Raw genomic sequence first — 7,702 nt, 5'->3', positions numbered from 1 at the left:
AAACCCCCCCAAACTGTATTTGAGTAAATGTGCTTAGTTTGCTCCTCGTCCCTCTCAGCACCAAAGAACCAACGAGTCATCAGAATATATGTGTGTATTTTCTTAAGTGTATAACAGGAGTCATTAATGCCCTCATGCTGTTTTACAATGTCTCATGCCTGCAGATTCAAATGAGGTGTAAAAATACGAGCCGGCGGCAGCTGCGTCATCATAAACGAGGTGGAAAAACGCTGCTGCGCCGATTCACAGCCGTGAGACGATGCATCACCTGCTCCCAATCTGTAACGCTTCATATATTTAAAAAAAAAAAACCCAACAACAACAACAGACGCCAGCGGACTGAACCCGAGGATCCAAATATCAGCCTGTAAATAGAGACTCATTTATTAATATATTCAGATTGTTTACATGAAGGGTAGTTTACTGCTGACAGATGATAGAAATATAATGATCAGTTTAGGAGAAACACGTTATACAACTGAGAGTTTTACAGATATCAGTAGCAGCTCTGATATTAATAAAGAAAGTTCATGTCAGGCATCTAATTGATAAGCCAATCAGGCCACTGTTTGAGGAGCAGAAGAACCAGTCAGCAGACTGTGAGCTGGCAGGACGCCACCGAACACTACAGCAACTCGCTGAGGTGATTCTGGGTTATTATTGAGTGAAATTTTGCAGACTTCATGGGTGATTTAATTTGAAAAAAAGGGTAAAATTGCCATAAAATTACCCCTCAAGCTACTCTCAATAACACATAATAACAAAGTGAGAACATGTTCTTAGAAATGTTTGCATATTAAGCCAATACAGCCAATGAAAAGATTTGAAGGAATCCTTCAGTTTTAGGTTTGCATTATAGATATAATGTCATATTTTGGTGGGAGGTTAGAAAGTCTGCGTCTCTCATGATCATAGTTTTTATATTTTAAAATGTTTGCATCGTTCCAAATCACAATTTGTCAAAATTTAAAGAGGTGAACGAATAAAGAAAACAGTTTTATTAACAAACTTAATTGCATTTTAGTAGATTCTGTAGAAAGTTTTACTCATTTTTCAAGAACTTTCTTCAATGCAAGAGGACGAGTTAGCAAGGCTTTGAAAAACCAGTTGAGAACCAGTTAAATCAGGTTTATTTCTGTACGGGTACATAGAACGTCTCATATTCAGCTCGTCAAAACAAGACAGAGCCATAAAGAAATGGTTTTCCCAGTTCGGTGTGGACCTTTGGGATGAACCGGAACACCGACTGCGAGCCAAATCCCTGCAGCCGGGTGAAAACATCAGCTGGAAAGTCTGAAAACAGAAGAGTGGAGGCTGTTTTAACAGCAGATTAATGAACACGGTGTCACAATCACGTTATAATGCATCTGGGTGGAATGTTTTTATGTCCACATACTTTTGGCCATATGGTGTAAACAACATAGTGTTTAATCCTGTTGATTTCAGGAGGTGAAGTGTTTCCAGACTGAATATCACATTCTGCTGTGTGACAGCGCCGTCGCGGTCGTCGTTGGAGGCTGAATACCTGTTCGGCCTGTAGAGCAGCTCTGTAAATCGACAGGGAGAAAGAAGGTGCGCTCTGACACCAGCGGGCCGACCATGCGTGACGCTCACACTGTTCATATTGCCAGGGAGAGAATAATTGGACAAAGTCTTCATGTAAATTTCCCCAGGCCACAGAATTTAAGGTGGGATCTGTGCATTCATGCAGATGACAAGTTGAGCTCCCGGTTTCTCCGGACTCCTTCTGAATAATCTGAAGGAGAAGGAGGCGACGCTGGAGAACCCGGCCAGAGAAACGGGAAGGTGACAGGAATTAAAGAGCCACATGTTCAGCTGAAAGAAAACAACAAACAAGACAGGCTTTAGAGGAGCTGCAGCTCCGAGACAAGCATATCGAACCGAATCTGTGTTCAGCCAATAAAAATCAGACGTGTCCTGATGTCGATGGCGGGCTGACAGGCAGAACAGAGGCACATGTAGCCAGAAGAGGAAAAGATGAAGGAGTTGTTGAATTAGATATGCAACAGAAATGAAAGGGAATATAATTAGGCAATCATCAAAAAGGGCACAATTTGTTAAAATTCTCGACAGTATGGGGGGAAAAAAAAGAGTGATTGAAGCTGATTGTTTTGAGAGCCGTGGAAGCTGTGAGACACAGGAAGATGAGAGGAAAATGGGAAATGGAAATGTTTGTGATGCTCAGACGGAGGTTGTTGTGTTGCTGTTGATAATTTGCTCCGTCAGAACGCTCCAGTCCACAAAAGAGACTGATTTTTGAAAGTGAAACCAGTTCAAAGCGTCGTGATTCTTTTTCTTTTTTTTTTCTTTAAGCGCTCTTTAGAGACAACGGCCATCGCTGCATTAACAAAAACCAAGAGCTACAGCTGTCTGATTCTGTAATATTCATAATATTCATACACCTGTTTGACTCTCAATTCCCAAAACATGACAGCTGAAATAAAGGAAAATCAAGGCCTGTATTTGTCAAACATCTCTGAGTGTGAAATCATCATAACCGGCTAAATATTCTCAGAGTGATGTTTAGATGAGAGACTCTGCTTTTCACTGTTTGTTACTCTCTGCAGGAAGATGATAGAAAACACACATGTTGTCTTCAGCTTGGTCACTGCACATCTGGACCTTCCTCATCAGAGCAAAGCAGCACTGTGTGCACTGTTATATATAATCCAAACTAGGGATGCACGATATTGGATTTTTTGCCGATATGCCAATATTTACGACTTTCCCAGACCATTATGTGTGTGAGCATAGATTGTACTAAGTATAATGAAGAAAGACAATATATGAAGGAAGAGCTTAGGGAAGGCTGGAGTTCAGGAGCTCAGCATTAAAACTTTAATGAACCTGCCAAGTTGGTGGAGCAGTAGAGTTTTCATTGAGTTTATTAGACAGACAGGATTAATGTGGAGGATTTAATCTCTGGTCCACAGTCCGGAGCAGAAGGTGGCGGTAATGCACCTAATACGCTGGTTGCCAACCGCTGTTATAAACCAAAAAGAAGAGTTTTTTTTTCCAAACAGAGTGGTACATCCTGGCAGCCGAAGTGTTTCCTATCTGTGCAGCCGAACTTAGCAGTTCCCCGACAGACTGCTTCACAGCAACGGTCGGTTGGAAGAAGCAGCGGGTCTGACGGGCAGCTGAGTGAAGTGCAGCCTGCGGAGGAAGCACTGGGACCGTCGGGGTGACACAATCCGTCGGAGGGAAGCACAGTCAGACGGCGGCGGAGGGGAAGGTGACATATGGGCCTCTCATAATCGGCAGAATTCGCTGATGCCAATATTTCATTTGAGAGCTTTTATCAGCGGATACCGATGACGTGCTGATAATATTGTGCATCCCTAGATCCAAATATATATATAATTCAACCTGTATTCACACAGGATGGTCCAATGAGAGCAAAAAAACACTCTCTTTTGTATATAAGATAAGAATAAAATGTCACAAAGCAAAAACAAACATTAAGACAACTGTTCAAATTTAAACATGCAAATAAGAAATAGGGGTAAAGTGGTAAAAGTATAAGAACAGGAGTAAACACAATAATGTCTCAAACATATAGTGTTTTCTCATTGTTAGACAATCATTAGCTGAGAGCTTTAAAAATCACAGAAAATGTTTTTTTTCTGTCTAAATATAAAATATTGACTTGAAAACATGAGAAGAGTAGATAATGTAAACCAGTGTGGACTTCCCTACTGGACAAGTGCCTGGAAGTTACCAGTTAAACCACTGAACACAGTAACCAGAGCACATACTGGACCTGTAGGAACACAATAGAAAACACACATGTAAAGTCTGGACCTGCTAGATGTAGAAAATAACAGATTATAACCTACAGAGCAGCCTTATGTGCTAATGAAGTTTACTGTGTTCTTTGTTCTGACTGTTAGATAAAGTCTCTGTGATGTTTCTTTGTATCAAAAAATAAATATGAAATGTTGAGTGATGAACTCAGGTGTATCCTGGTAACTTGATGACCTGATTCTGGATTAGTATCAGGTGTGAGATGTGTGTATATTTAAAGGCTGTATCTGACACTCACCTTCAGAAAGAACAAATGCGGTAGAAACGTCGGTTATATAATAAAATCATCAGTGTTCACTTATCTTCCCTTTGATTAAATCCTTCAAGAATAACATCCATACTCACAGCGAGACTCGGCAGTACAGAACACAAAGACTTTGAGTCATCATGTTGTTTTGTCTACCTAGTATATAAGACATCTCTACATAATGTTATCACAGTTAGCAACTCAATCCACTAAATCACAAATGAAGTGTGATGGATGGTTCTCTGTCCACAAGGTGTGATGTGGACGTTTACATAAATACAGTCTTTTAAAGTTAAAATGTTTTACTTCCTAAAGTTAGAAAAATATCAGTAATGAATCTCTGCAACAGGTTCAACAAATTAAATGAGCAGATCTGTGGTTTGATCATGTGACTCCACAACGACACATAGCAGCGTTTTCTAATCTGGCGTGTCCATCGGCAGTGATCAGCAGTACGACATCATCTGTCTGTGTTTTATAAAACCTTTAAATGCATCACTGTTAATCAATACTGATGTTTTATGATGTGGCAGCGCTGTGGTTCAGGTCTGGTTGGGTTTAAAGACGATGGTTTGGGTTCAAATGATCACTTTGTTAAGATTAGAGAAACATGTGGTGGGTTAAAGTTACTACTTCCTTAAAGTTAGGGCTACCTTCGTCGTCATGGCTACAATAATAACCATTAGGTTAAAGGTTAGAGGACGATTGTAGTTACGATTTTTCAAAAACTGTCCAACTCGCGGTTGGAAACTAACAGCTGTCTCCTGTCACAAAGTCCACCTAGATTTCATCTAAGCACCCCATAAATAATAATAATAATAATAATAAATTATTATTACTTGGCTTAATGCTTAAATGCCTGTAAAATGAAATGAACACCACACTTCCTTCCCACTATCTAGGTTGCTTCTAAAGGAAACATTGTATCTAACTGAACTGAGGTTTGAATAAGTGAAAGAGGTTGAATACTTCTGCAAACAGCATATTCCATTTTCCATTTTCTTAAAAAAGAAATCGTGGTGTAAAACTGATGTTGCTCACTAGTAATTCATTAAAAGTATTAATGTTGTAAATTAAAATATCACTTATAGAAAAATATGAATGTACTAATTATTATCTAGTGAAATGAGTGAGTTAGCAGGCGTCTTGAACACTTTTGCATTTTATGGACGTCACATTCTCATCAGGGGTTCAGACCTCTAAAGGTCTAAATCCTAGAATCTGCACTCTAACTCCGGATCAGAATGACTTGTATCTCGTTTTTGGGTGACTGAGATTACAACCTATTGTGTCGTTGTTGGTTTTTTTTTGAGAGGACAGTGTCGTTCTGAAGTAAATGATATTTATTGAACAAGCATGATAGATGAAGGTGGAAAAGTCTTTGGCGATTAGACCCATTGTGATGTCACCAGATATGAAAGGGGGGGGAGGTGAATGCAAGAGTAGTATAGGATAATCCCCCCCCCCCCACCCACCCACCCACCCATGGAGTCTAGACACTGGTGGTGGTGATGAAGAGGCGTAGATCTTGGTGGTGTGGTAGCGGCCTCTGGTGAACTCGGGCCTGGTGCTGAAGTAACGGAGTGGATAAGGTGAGATGGTGATCTGGGATGAAGAGGAGGGAGCTTCAGGGACGCGGCCGTGGAGGTGGATGGGGCAGAGGAGAATGACAGCTGACAGCGACAGAGAGGGAAACAGATTTTAAAGTTTGACAACTGAGCCGTGATTGGTGGTTAGAAATCGTGGAGGAATCTGATTTGATGACTAGGAGTGACGCCCCTAAACAGCTGATGCGAAAGCGGGAGGAGCAGGAGAGAGAGAGAGAGGAGAGGGAAATGAATGAATGGTTAAAGATAGTCTTCCTGCCTGAATTGACGCTAAGCTTCATTAAAACTAGTAGACAGTAGAAAGTGACCCTGTCATGACTGCCGAGTGAAATAATGCCATCTTTCTGAATTTTATAACTTAAATAATTTGCGATTTTTATTGTAAGAAATGTTCCATCAGCATCCAGAAAACAGAGGCTTATCTCAGCTTTTCTACCCATTCATTCAATGAGCATTTTTTCTTCTTCTACAGTCTTATTTAGCATCTTTAATTCTATCTTGCTAGTAAATTATTATTCCTTTCATGTTCAGTTTTGTTACATAATTCCTAACTTTGCAAAAGATACTTGAATCTAATGCATCACTTGACTTGATTGCTGCTGACTTTCTTGGTGTTGGGAAGTAAAAACTCGAGAGAGAGAAGAAGAAGAGAAAAAATGAGATGGAAAACAATCAGGAAAAGAGAGAAGAAGAAGTAAAAAAGATGAATGAAAACAAAGAGAGCAGCTGTAAACATGCTGTAAACGTTCTCAGCCTGCTCTAATCGCACACAGGATGTTTGATTGATTACCGAATGACTGATTGATTACCTGTCCGTTTTAGGTCGCAGCCTCATCCGTTACGGCGCCTTGTTAAGATGAAAGTGCATTAAGCATTTATTCAGAAACATAACAGCGTGTCCGCTCCTCCCCTCGGGACACGCTCATTACCGAGACGTGTCTTTGAGATCTTCTCTTCTCTTCTGGCAGGAAGTGGAGGAGAGAAAGGACGAAAGGAAGACCAGGCGGTTAAAGTTGAAAATGTTCATCGTACGTCCTCCCCCCCCTCCAGTTCCTCTGCATCTTTGAAGAGGAAAAAATTTGGCGTTTCTCACACAGAAAATGTGTGAACGTAAGAAGCCCCGAGCAGCCTGATCATTAGGGCAACAACAACAGAAATAAGACGGAACAGACGTCCGACTTCCTTTTGACTGGATGATTTGATTTGTGTGGAGCTTCTGCGGCTCAAAGGCTTCAGTTAAGTCATTTGATTTTTTTGAAATAAACCGTGTTTCTGACAGTCAATCACGGGAAATGAAAGGTGCTGGTGAACCCTAATCCCCGGCTGTCGGTGTTAGTTAAAGCAGGATAATGACGACTTCACGTCAGAAACATCTCCTCACCTCGACACGGAATCGTAACGCCACACAACAACAAACACGAGGCAGACGGTAATATCTGTAATGATGAGTTGGCGGAGGCGCAGAAGATGAGAAATAAGGGGAAGCGGATAAAATGAAATTGCATCTAACAAATACAAGAAGATAACAGAGCGGACACTAAACTGCAAACAAACCGACGTGTGTCGAGTGGAAGTAACGAGGCCTGAACCAGAAGTTAATGGCGAGAGCGGCAGGACACGCTGCTGCTCATTGGAGCTCATTTATAAATAACGCATCGAAGGCCGACAGAAACGACAGAAACAAAACAAGTCTGGAGAAAAGTTTCTCCCAGAGATAAAACTCCACCGGTCTAACGAGCGAGCGGGAACCTCGACGTCTTTATTCATCCAAGTGAACAGAATCAATCAGAAAGGTTTGACGTTAGTTAACAATCCATAAATTAAATAAAAAGTGCTTTAATGTTGACAGAGGATAATGATGAATGCTGCCTCTGTTTTTATGTAGCACTTTTCTTACCAAAGACACAAAGTGCTTTGCAAAAAAAGCAAATAAATGAAGGCAAATGCAAAAACAAACAAGCCTTTCTAATGTCAACAGGCATTATTCCAAACTCTGGGAGCTTTTACTGCTAAAGCCTGA

The 7,702-nt window shown here is 40.8% G+C and overlaps 1 long non-coding RNA gene across 1 annotated transcript; it reads right to left on the bottom strand.

Annotated features, from left to right (window-relative positions):
- Nucleotides 1–1,220: 1,220 nt before the first annotated feature.
- LOC137188814 (uncharacterized) lies at nt 1,221–7,381 on the bottom strand. Its single transcript, XR_010929538.1, has 3 exons — nt 6,492–7,381; nt 1,397–1,836; nt 1,221–1,293 (listed from the first exon to the last, which is right to left on the bottom strand). It is a non-coding gene; the product is annotated as an uncharacterized lncRNA (long non-coding RNA).
- Nucleotides 7,382–7,702: the final 321 nt, after the last annotated feature.

The sequence above is a fragment of the Thunnus thynnus genome, chromosome 9 (genome assembly GCF_963924715.1).
Source record: "Thunnus thynnus chromosome 9, fThuThy2.1, whole genome shotgun sequence".
NCBI classification, from domain to species: Eukaryota; Metazoa; Chordata; class Actinopteri; order Scombriformes; family Scombridae; genus Thunnus; species Thunnus thynnus.
Note: the sequence above shows the minus strand (reverse complement) of the source record. Positions and strands in the feature narration are given on the sequence as shown.